Source organism: Piliocolobus tephrosceles, chromosome 5, assembly GCF_002776525.5.
Source record: "Piliocolobus tephrosceles isolate RC106 chromosome 5, ASM277652v3, whole genome shotgun sequence".
NCBI lineage: Eukaryota > Metazoa > Chordata > Mammalia > Primates > Cercopithecidae > Piliocolobus > Piliocolobus tephrosceles.
In genome coordinates, this window is record NC_045438.1 from 164,719,893 (window position 1) to 164,733,019 (window position 13,127).

Genomic DNA, 13,127 nt, shown 5'->3' on the forward strand with positions numbered 1-13,127 from the left:
AACATGTTTAGGGGCTGAAAGCAAGTAAAAAAGCTGCCAGGTACCAGGAAAAAAGTAGAAAATCTACTTCACTGAGTGAGAGGCAAAATTGTATGGCACATACATGTAACTAAACTGGAAATACATTATAGGAGCTGGGGTTGTGATGTTATGGATTAGGGTCAAAGTTTTAGGAACTCCTGAAACTAGGCTATTCCATGAAACCTGGAGCCACAAAACAATGTAATTTTGTATATGAATTGAGACTAGGAAAACTCTGAATATGGCCTGTGATACAATCAGGAAGCAGGTCTCTGGACTGGGCTGTTGGTGAAAATTAAATCAATTGTTAGAAACTGGAAGCTATAACTTCTGCTGATTGTTGATATGTGGCTAGAATTCTTAACACTACCTATACAGGGTCAAGATCTCTAACAGAAAACGATTCCAGTTCTGGAACAGTTTCAGAGGCAGTAGGGAAACATTCCCATAGGAAGCCCTTAGCAACTCAGGGTACCTGTGAGACCTTTGCAAAAGGTATTCCTATTGAAGATGAGCTCACAGACAAAAATTACAAGGCAGATAAGGAATTAATATCAAACATTGGTACAACAATGTTAACTAACTGCACAATAAATGGGAGAAAAATATAGAAAGAACAATGGATAGCAGAGCAATCAGAAAATAACTTTTAAACAAAGGAAGAAATAGATTATAATAGAACATAAAAAGGAAAAGAACATTGGACTTAAAAATTAGACAAATAGAAATTCTAGAAAGAGAAATTGTGGCCACTGAAACAATAATTTTTCACAGGTTGAACAATAGCTTACACGAAACTGAAGAGACAATTGATTAACTGGAAGGTATAGCTGAAGAAATCATCCAAAACAGAACACATTTGTGATAAGAGATATAAAATACAGAAATAAAAATAAGAGATGTGGAGGACAGAAAGAGAAGACCCAGTATTAATCTATGGGAATTCTAGAAGGAGAAAACAGAGATAAATAGGAGGAGCGAGGGTCAAGTAGAAAATAGCTGAGATTCTAGAACTCAGGACAGGACTCCTTATATCAAAAGCTGTGCCAAATTCCAAGGGAAACAAACAAACAAGCAGAATAACACAGATGAAGTTATGGAAAGCCAAGGAAGAAAAATCTTAAAACTTACTGAAGAAAATACTAGTGAAATAAATTTTTGAAGAAAGTCACAATCAGACTCCTCATTAGCAATTACAGATGTCAGAAAGCAACACAATAGTATCTTCAAAGGGATAAGAAAGATAATTGAAAACTTAAACTTTTGTATCTAGCAAGTCCATCATTCAAAAGGGAGGGTAAATTAATACATTTCAAATGAATAAAATCTAAGAGATTTGACTACTCTCTGAATTCTTGCCCAAAGAACTACTAAAGGATGTACTTTATCAAGAAAAGACATGAATCCACAAAACAGTCTGCTGGTAGGTTCACATAAAATTGGCTCTTAAACTTTTAATCGTAACTCACTCTGGAGGGAAAGTTTAAAACATGATGAAATTTTAATACTTAATAACACATGGAAGGGGAGGGATGGAAGGGGCTTAGATGTCCTTGCCTTTTTGAGAAGTAAGACAAACATATTTATTAGCTTGTTGCTTTATTTAAAATATAAATTTATGAATACATGTCAAAAATGTCATAACTACAAAAAGAATGGAGACTAAATATTTAACCTCAAAAATTATAGAAGAAAAGAAGACTTAAACAATAGAAGGAAGGAAAAAAGAACAAAAGGGTAAGAGGAAAAAGGCGTGGTAAATTGAAAACAAAAAAGTAGGTGGTAGAATGAATCAAAAAATAATAGTCATTCAATAAATGTAAATAGATTAAACCCATCTATTTCTAAATAAAGACTCTGAAACTGGATGAAAAAGAAAATTGAGCCAATTGATGTTTGCAAGAAACACACCAAAAATTTAATAATCCAGAAAGACCGCTACTAATTCAAAGAAAAGCGACATAACAAAATTAATATGAAAAATTGGAATAGACAAAAAGCAGTAATAGGATAAAAGAAGTTATTAATTAATGATCACAGCAACACTCCAACAGAAGATGTGAAAGTGGTGAATCTGTACACCTTTGAAACACAGCCTAAAGTATAAAAACAAAAATGGACCCAATTACACAGGGGAAATGACAAACTCACAATGATAGCGGGAAATTTTAATGAACATGCCAGAAACTGTTAGTTGCCCTCTTTTTTCACTTGCTACCAGAACACCATTCTCAGGGGATGGGGGAGTCACTTGCTCTAGGAAGGCCTTGAGCTGTCATTTAGAAGAAGTTCCTACCTCGAACTTCTAAGGCACATTTTTCTTTGTTTCCCTAAAAATGTGTTTTACATGGACTGTGTTGGTTTTTTTCCTTCCTTCTTATATAAAATTAACAAGCAAAGAAAGAGCACGTGGAGGTTTGTTTTGAGATTTCTGATGTTTTCCACAGGCACAATGTCCTTATTTGGGAGCCTCAAAATAACAGGCTAACATTGCTCAAAGCAGCTTTGGGAAGAGGGCAGGTGTCTGAGAGGCTGAGAGGCCAACTGAGCAACTTTTTAGCTGAAACCACGGGCCACACCAGGAACAAACCACTGGACCAAATTGATTCAAGACACCTGCTCCGGACCCAGTTTCTTCTCCTCACCCCTAACTCTGCCCAGCACCTCCCACTTCCTCTCTGTTCCCCATCCCATCCCAGATTTGTATTTAAATGTCTGCATAATGCATGTGCTCTGCATGTTTTGAAGTACTTTCTATCAAGTCCCTCATTTTAAAAATGTTTCTTTTAAATGAAGCTATGCATAACCTCTTTTTGAGGCTCTCTTTGGCTTTTTTTGCACAATTTTAAATTGACCAGGCCTACTTGCAAAAATAAAGACATTTTTTCTGCTCTTTGTTCTAAGTCTCCTTACTTTTGCTTCTCACAAGGCATTTGTGCTTCAGTGAAATTTACCTCTGAGCTGTTTCCATGGTAACCAGGGGTCTGCCTTAGTGAAAGAAAGCTGTGACATGTAAATAAATGGGAATCAGTGCAATGTATAGCAACTTTATTCACTACATATCTTACTGGCAATTTGTTATATTAAAAGCCACCACGATATTTTAATGTCCTTCACAGGTTTAATCAAATTAAATTTCCATTCATACAGAACACACCCTGGAATCAGGTACTATGGCTAAGTAAATCCATCGGTTCATTGTTATCTGTTGTGTTAGCTAGCTCCCAAGAGGAACAGGCTAACACATCCTGTCTTCCTATTCAGGTAAGCCATTCACCCCTTATGCAATTCCCTTCTTCATTTTACTGGGGTTGGTCTTTGTGATCAATGGAGTACAGCACGAGGAATGGAATGCCACTTCCAATACCAGGTTATGAAAGACCGTGGCTTCCGTCTCTCTCATATCGCACACTTTGGGGAAGCCAGATGCTATTGTATGAGGACACTGAGGCAGTCAATGGAAAGGCTCATGGGGAAAAGAATTAAAGTCTCTGAATAACAACCAGTGAAGACCTGAGGCCTGCCAACAACGATGCTGCCTGCAGCAGGTCGCCTAACAGTTGGGCCTTCAGATGTGACTGCAGCCCTGACTGACATCTTGACTTCAACCTCATGAGAGGCCTGGAGCCAGAACTACCCAATAAACTGCTCCTGGATTCCTGACTCACAGAAACTATGAGATAACAAATGCTTGTTTATTTAAGCTGCAAAGTTCTGGGGTACTTTGTTTTGCAGTAATAGATAACCAATACACCATTTTAAATTACAAAAACATCAAGATATCACAAAACATACTTATCACCAAAGGTAAATGTAAAGTAATTTGATCTTTCTTTTGTTCAAGAGATACTTCTAGATCTCACAGTCTGAGGCTTATCACCATGAACACTTAGTCTCCCCCACCAGAAGACTAATGGCTCCTTGTGAATGGAGTGGGGACTTGTTAACCAGCACCCCTATTGTCAAACCCATGCTTGGTACATAGTGCTTGCTTGGTGACTCTGTCATGAGTTGTTGACTTGATTGTACTGTAGGATCCAGGCATAGGATCTGTGGCAGAATCCCCACTGAGTTTACACCAGGCTCTGGAATGAACTTTCCTGAATGAATTCTTTGCATTGTCTAGTTGCCTATTTGTCTCTATTTCTTAAGAGTTAATAAAAGAGAATGAATTATTCATACACGACAACAACATGGATCAAGCTTAAAATAATTGTGCTTAGTGAAAGAAGCCAGACAAAAAAGATTACATACTGTATGAGTTCATCTACATATAACTCTAGAAAAGTCAAACTAATCTACAGTGACAGAAAGCAGATCAGTGGTTGCCTGAGGTGGGAGGTGGAGAGGGGGTGAGATTATAAGGGGCATGAGGAAACGTTTGGGATCAATGATTATGTTCACTAAGAAAACAAAAGGAGCAGGTGGGTCTAGAAGTATCTCCTGTCTCCAAATCCTGAGTTCTCTCCATTCTACTCTGTGTCATCCAGCCATTGGTTTCCTTTTGCTTACAAAAGGTCTTCAACGGTATAAACAAAAATACATTTTTTTTTAAACAGAGAAGGAATTAGCTCTACTATGGCTTTCAATCGTTTAGATTCCGATGAAATGGAGATGGACTTGGCCAATCTGAGTTTGTGCCATGTCACAGATAAAATGGAGCTCCTCAGCTCCATTAAAACTGGCAGATGGGCCTTTACCCCAGCTGTCTCTCCACTGCCTGTGCTGTAGGCACTGCCCATGTACCCCCTGAGCCCCTTCCACTTCCTAGGGTCCCTATGCCCCTTCCTGCTAAGCACAGAAAAGGACATACAAAGGCTGCCACTTTCCCCAAGAACAATGAAAGTGTAAAGCAGGTAGTGTCCCCTCCACTTCATTGAAATGGTTTCCTTTCTCTCTGCATTCTTTTTTTAAGCAGACTTTTTGAGTTCGGTGGGCAGCTCTTCAGAGGACTCAGGAAGTTAGACTCCCTCACTAACATCTTTGCCTTTCAGACACACCCAGCTCAGTTCCCCCTTCTTCTTACCCTTCCTGTCTCCTTTCTTTTACTTGGATATTCATGTCTTTTGTATGAAGTTTGGGTTTCTCACTTTGGGGTCAGAGCAGCCCAAGTTAAAGTCCTGGCTCCAAATGACCTTAGGCGTTAACACTCCTAAGGAAGCTTTACCTTCCTGACCTGCAAAATGGGGATTAATAAGCTTGAGCTCACAGGATTGTTATGAGACTGAAATAGGATCATGCACGTAAAGTTTAGTCCACCTACAGTTTAGATGCTGCCCGAGGGTTAGCGCAGCACCTGGTACCTAATAAGTGCTTAACACATGTTAAATATTAGACTTTGATGAGTAGCAATGAATTAGAATAGAGAACCATTGTGAATACGTGATCTTATGTATTTCTCCATAGTGGATTTTGGACTTCTACCTATCGAATTTGCTATGTGCATTTATCACATTCACTAGCCTACATACAGCTTTCCACATAATTTTTCCAATAAAATAAAAGGAATTTGTTGACATTGTTATGGTTGTTACAACTCCTTGAACCACGTTCCTGAGGACTCTTAAGTCCTAGCCAAAGTCTCTTAGCTATAAAGTCTCTTCCTTTATGGGAATATCAAAATACTGCTTATGTAGCCATTCCAGTAACAATTTCCTATCCCAATATTAGTACATATTATATTTAATAATATGGTCATATAAGTATATTATATAACATTTATTAATAATTTTGTGCTTTTAAAAATAAATATATGCATTTTCAACATGGTAACTAAAAAACCAATCTACCTGTCATTTTTCCTCATTATTATTATTATTATTATTATTATTATTATTTTGGATGGAGTTTTGCTCTTGTTGCCCAGGCTGGAGTGCAATGGTGTGATCTTGGCTCACTGCAACTTCCGACTTCCTGGGCTCAAGCGATTCTCCTGCCTCAGCCTCCTGAGTAGCTGGGATCACAGGCACGTGCCACCACGCCTGGCTAATTTAGTATTTTTAGTAGAGACAGGGTTTCTCCATGTTGGTCAGGCTGGTCTTGAACTCCCTACCTCAGGTGATCCACCCACCTCAACCTCCCAAAGTGCTGGGATTACAGGCATGAGCCACCGTGCCCGGCCTCCTCATTATTATTTTTATTTTTACTTATGACTGGCCCAACTTATTCTCTAAGATTAGTGCTCAAATTATGAGAGTGAAGTTCTCAGAGGCTGACATCTCAAATAATTGAAGGCTCCTTGCAGTTACCAGCTTCTTGAGAAGTCTGCCTCTAGGAACAGTATTCTTCCCTTTAACGGGTGGTAATTTTCCATGGGCACTGGTAAAGGAGAGGGTGAGCCCCATTCACAGAAGATATCAGTCAGGCCTGAAGCTCATAACTAATTCCTAGCAGACTTAGGCAGGTGCAGGAAATACCCCTTTCTTTGATGGGATGGTTTCCTAGGACCAGCTCCTCCTTCCACTGCCTTTCCAGCATAACACTCAGACCTCGTTGAATTGGATCATATGCTGGTTTCTGTCTTTCAAAAGAAGGTGCAAATCCACATAGCTTTACATGGACCTAAGTCTTGGGCTAAGACCCAGATATTTTTTCTGGCATCTTTATACCAGTCTCTTATTTTCAAACAAATGTGGGTCCTTCGGCAACTTTTGATGATCGTGTACTGACTCAACAGGACTAAACATTTATATAGAGAGAACTTTATCAGTGTGAGTTTTCAACATCCGTGTCTCATCTGCTTGATGAACAGTCTCAGTCTTTGTTCTCTGATTTGTGACTGTGGCCACTTCCAGCCACCAAGTGACATTCAGTCTCACTTTTAAAAATGATGATCATTAGAGTTTTGTGGCAACTCAACTAAGCCTTTAAAAATCACAGCCAAGAAGCTTAGCTTTTGTGGCAGGTGCTAGAAATTCAACTCGATTCAGTTCAATCCAAGACTTTTTTTTTTTTTTTTTTTTTTTTTGAGGTGAGTTCTGGTCAATTCAGAATTTCAGCTATCCCAATGTATAGAGACTACGTTACATAGACAAGGACACTTAAACAACCATTCAACCTTTTGTACATCAATAACGTTAAGTAATTGGAGAGAAATGCCCTCCGAAACGACCAGGAGGTCTCTAAACAACATTGGAGTTATCATCTCATAACTATATCAGTTTCTATTTTGCACTGACTTCGTGACACTCCTTTTCTGCTAAAATCACAGTACAGGCAGACTGTCCCATCCGATCAGGAACATGTCTCTTGTCCAGTAGGAGGCCCCATAAGTCCCTGACAGGATCAGGCTCCCAGCTGTGCTCATCATTACTTTGTTTACCCTTTAACCTGGTTTAAGGTTTATTAACTTAGTGAAGCTAAGGATTTTTCACTCAGTGACAATCAACCTGCAGCCCAGAGACGCATCTGCTGTGCCTGACAGAGTTGCCCCCAACCCCTTCCCGAGTGCCCTTAGAACACCCTTTCCCTGCGGGCTTCTGAGGGAAACCCTCACTCAGCACCCTGTGGGCTACGCATCAGGCAACCCAGTACCTGTCAGAGTGTCTACTTAGTGCAAATAATCTTAGGCACAATTTATCAGAAGATGAGGAGGAGCCCTGGGGGAGATGCCTACTTCAAACCTGCTTTTGTCTAGCAGGAGACAGCAGTTGATAAAATAAAGCTGAAAAGAAACTTGGGATGAGCTGACCATTTTGTCACAAATTTTGAGCTAGTCAAGGAGCCCAGGAGTCCCCAAGGTGGTGGGTGTCCTAGGCGCTAAAAGGTTAATTTCTAGGTCTCAGCTAATGGCATAAGATCCTTGAAGGGAAGACATTTCAAGGAAAAATCTTTATTGCCTTGCAAATTAAACAAAATGAGTTAAGAGAAAAAGAGTGACCATTATAGTCTGAATCAAATAATCCTGATGAGGAAGGAAAAAAAATGTTAGAGACTTTGGTAACTGAGATTAAGAATGAACACAGACTAAACACAATCTGGGCATCTAGATTGGACGCTGGAATGGAAAAAGGACATTGGTGGGGAAATTGGTTAAATCTGAACAAAGTCTGCAGTTTAGTTAGAAGTAATGTACCTTCTAACTAAAGGTGTTAACGCCTTAATTTAATACATGTGCCATGGTTACATAAGATGTTAACATTGGGAGAAACTGGATGAGGGGTATAAGGAAACTCTATGTACTATCATTTCAACTTTTCTGTAAATCTAAAATTATTCCAAAACAAAAACGGTTATTAAAGAAAATGAACAAAGAAAATGGAAGAAGGACGTACTCCAGGGATGACTATGAGAGAGCCACGATCTGTCAGGTCAGGACCAGGAGGCCTAGTCAGGCAGGAGGCTTCTTTGTGACATTTAAAACAAGAACAGGAATAGGAAAGGTGGATGGTGTGACACTGGTAAACGACACAAACAAGCTGAGGGCTGGGTGGAATGAGCACTGCTTGAGGGAATGGAGGGCCAAGGCAGGCGCTGAGATGGGAGAAAAGCCACCAGCTGCTCTGCATGACTGACAGCTCCCCATGTGGGATGAAGCACCTTCCAGCCAAGTGAGATGACCTTTCAGAAACGAAGGTGGAGAGGAACCAGAAGACTGGAGGTAGACAGACATGAAGCTCACATTGAATCATGGAAACAATGCAGATACCACAGATGATGACCCAGTGGGCTCCATGTGCATCCTGGGAAAGCATTGATACTGATAACCAGATGAGCCATCTGTGAACGCTTAGAAGGGAAGAGGGCATCACAGGCGGCCAATGCCCGTTCACCCAAGAACAAGGGAGGCTGGACTGACCTCAGACACTTTTTGGATAATATTACTTAACTGATAGATTGGGGTGGATGGGGACATGGACGTAGTGTATTTGGGTTTCTAGAAGACAAAGCTTCTCATTATGTCTTTGTGAACACAGTGTTCTTTTGAAGGCTGGATGATAAGATAGTCAGTGAATTTAGTACCCAACGGAGTAATATTTAACAATAAAAAGGAATGAAGTATGACACCTGCTACAACATAGATTAACCTTGAAATTATTATACTCAGTGAATGAAGCCAGACACAAAAGTCTATGTATCACATGATTCCATTTATATGAATTATCCAAAATAAGCAAATCTGTAGAAATACAAACTACTGTCAGAGAATACTATAAACACCTCTATGCAAATAAACTAGAAAACCTAGGAAGAAATGGATAAATTCCTGGACACATATACCCTCCCAAGACTAAACTAGGAAGAAGTTGAATACCTGAATAGACCAATAATAGGCTCTGAAATTGAGGCAATAATTAATAGCCTACCAACCAAAAAAAGTCCAGGACCAGATGGATTCACAGCCGAATTCTACCAGAGGTACAAAGAGGAGCTGGTACCATTCCTTCTGAAACTATTCCAATCAATAGAAAAAGAGGGAATCCTCCCTAACTCATTTCCTGAGGCCAACATAATCCTGATAACAAAGCCTGGCAGAGACACAACAACAACAAAAAAAAGAGAATTTTAGACCAATATCCCTGATGAATATTGATGTGAAAATCCTCAATAAAATACTGGCAAAGAGAATCCAGCAGCACATCAAAAAGCTTATCCACCATGGACAAATCAGCTTCATCCCTGGGATGCAAGGCTGGTTCAACATATGCAAATCAATAAATGTAATCCATCACGTAAACAGAATCAATGACAAAAACCACATGATTATCTCAATAGATGCAGAAAAGGCCTTCAACAAAATTCAACAGCCCTTCATGCTAAAAACTCTCAATAAACTAGATATTGATGGAACATATCTCAAAATAATAAGAGTCATTTATGACAAACCTACAGCCAATATCATACTGAATGGGAAAAATCTGAAGCATTCCCTTTGAAAACCAGCACAAGACAAGGATGCCCTCTTTTACCACTCCTATTCAACATAGTGTTGGAAGTTCTGGCCAGGGCAATCAGACAGGAGAAAGAAATAAAGGGTATTCAATTAGGAAAAGAGGAAGTCAAATTGTCCCTGTTTGCAGATGACATGATTGTATATTTAGAAAACCCCACAGTCTCAGCCCAAAATCTCCTTAAGCTGATAAGCAACTTCAGCAAAGTCTCAGGATACAAAATCAATGTACAAAAATCACAAGCATTCCTATACAGCATTAACAGACAAACAGAGAGTCAAATCATAAGTGAACTCCCATTCACAATTGCTACAAAGAGAATAAAATACCTAGGAATCCAGCTTACAAGGGATGTGAAGGACCTCTTCAAGGAGAACTACAAACCACTGCTCAATGAAATAAAAGAGGATACAAAGAAATGGAAGAATATTCCATGCTCACGGATAGGAAGAATCATTATCGTGAAAATGGCCATACTGCCCAAAGTAATGTATAGATTCAACGCCATCCCCATCAAGCTACTAATGACTTTCTTCACAGAATTGGAAAAAACTACTTTAAATTTCATATGGAACCAAAAGCAAGCCCACAATCCCAAGACAATCCTAAGCCAAAAGAACAAAGCTGGAGGCATCACGCTACCTGACTTTGAACTATACTACAAGGCTACAGTAAGCAAAGCAGCATGGTACTGCTACCAAAACAGAGATATAGACCAATGGAACAGAACAAAGGCCTCAGAAATAATACCACACATCTACAACCATCTGATCTTTGACAAACCTGACAAAAACAAGAAATGGGGAAACAATTCCCTATTTAATAAATGGTGCTGGGAAAACTGGCTAGCCATATGTAGAAAGCTGAAACTGGATCCCTTCCTTACACCTTATAAAAAATTAATTCAAGATGGATTAAAGACTTAAATATTAGACCTAAAGCCATAAAAACCCTAGAAGAAAACCTAGGCAATACCATTCAGGACATAGGCATTAGACTTCATGACTGAAACACCAAAAGCAATAGCAACAAAAGCCAAAATAGACAAATGGGATCTAATTAAACTGAAGAGTTTCTGCACGGCAAAAGAAACTACCATCAGAGTGAACAGGCAACCTACAGAATGGGAGAAAATTTTTGCAATGTACCCATCTGACAAAGGGCTAATATCCAGAATCTGCAAAGAACTCAAACAAATTTACAAGAAAAAAACAAACAACCCCATCAAAAAGTGGGCAAAGGATATGAACAGACACTTCTCAAAAGAAGACATCTATGCAGCCAACAGACACATGAAAAAATGCTCATCATCACTGGTCATCAGAGAAATGCAAATCCAAACCACAATGAGATACCATCTCATGTCGGTTAGAATGGCAATCATTAAAAAGTCAGGAAACAAGAGATGCTGGAGAGGATGTGGAGAAATAGGAACACTTTTACACTGTTGGTGGGAATGTAAATTAGTTCAACTATTATGGAAGACAGTGTGGCGATTCCTCAAGGATCTAGAACTAGAATTACCATTTGACCCAGCCATCCCATTACTGGGTATATACCCAAAGCATTATAAATCTTGCTACTATAAAGACACATGCACATGTATGTTTATTGTGGTACTATTCACAATAGCAAAGCCTTGGAACCAACCCAAATGTCCATCAATGATAGACTGGATTAAGAAAATGTGGCACATATACACCACAGAATACTATGCAGCCATAAAAAAGGATGAATTCATGTCCTTTGCAGGGACATGGATGAAGCTGGAAACCATCATTCTCAGCAAACTATCACAAGGACAGAAAACCAAGCACCGCATGTTCTCACTCATAGGTGGGAATTGAACAATGAGATCACTTGGACACAGGGTGGGGAACATCACACACGGGGGCCTGTTGGGGTGTAGGGGGCTGGGGGAGGGATAGCATTAGGAGAAATACCTAATGTAAATGATGAATTGATGGGTACAGCAAACCAACATGGCACATGTATACCTATGTATCAAACCTGCACATTGTGTACATGTACCCTGGAACTTAAAGTATAATAAAAAAAAAAAAGAAAAAAGAAAATAAAATCCTATAATGTATGTAGAGCACTCAGCAGCATCTGACACACGGCAAGGCTGTAATAAACTGCAGCAGATATCACGGAATTACTAGCTCTTGCAAGAATCCCCACCCTCCACCCTCACCCAGGGCTGGATTGTGTCACTCAATGGCTGTGCCTCCTGTGTAGATCTGGGGCATGCAGCACACACCTGCCTCCCACCCAGCTCCCGATATTTCACCACTGCCTGAATTTTCTGCTGTTGTGCTGTATTCCACAAGATTGGCCTTTCCAGCACCAAGGAGTTTCCTGGACCACATTCGAGCTGGCCCTATCTTGTGCGTTGTCATTTGGAAGGCAGGCTGCCCTCACAGAGCTACCTCTGTATCTGGGCTGTTTTTCCCTGCACCCTACACTGACTGCACAAACCAATTTGAGTGTCTTCAGCTGCAAATAATAGAAAAGCCAATGCAAAATCTCTTCCTTAGCTCATACAACCAGAAATTTGGCAGTCAAGCAGGCTTGCAGACTTCCAGTGGGTCAATGATGTCCTTAAGAACGGTGTTTCTCCCTGTTTCTCTTTGGATATCCTCAGTGTCAGTCCAAGCTCAGGCTGGCGTGTCCCCCTTGTGGGCATTGACTGGCAGCTGGTGGCATTCCTAGCTACATGTTGGCTCACCTTCAGTGGGAGAAGAACAAGGATCTTCTCTTCGTCTGCCTGGGACATTTGGTTACTCTCTCACTTCTGAACAGTATCTGTTGCAATGGGAATCCTTTTTATGAACTGCCTTAGGCCTGGATTCCTGAACCCCACACTGGAAAGGGGGATTAGTTAACCACCGTTATCCTGGTTTATTCAAGGTCCCCCAACTCGGGGAGGCAAAGTCAGTTTCCCACACTGCACTGATGCTGTCCAGTGAGGGCAGAGGGGAATGGATGCAAGAGAGTCACCTACAAAGCCCACTCCTCCGCATGCAGCCAGGACCCCAGCATACTGTGTTCTGGGTGCTGTGCCAGCCACTACAAGATCCCAAATGGCAATTGTTAGATTTAACTGAAAATCCATATGTGTGGAAATTTTTATATTACCCATGGAGGAAGGGTGAAATTTTTCCCAAATATGCTTATTCCTTTCTGCCAGACTTTTCAAAGAAGAGTCTTTTA

General features: G+C 40.1%; 1 pseudogene; it reads left to right on the plus strand.

Annotated features, from left to right (window-relative positions):
* Nucleotides 1-2,917, plus strand: part of LOC111548572 — a 24,745-nt pseudogene extending 21,828 nt beyond the window's left edge.
* Nucleotides 2,918-13,127: the final 10,210 nt, after the last annotated feature.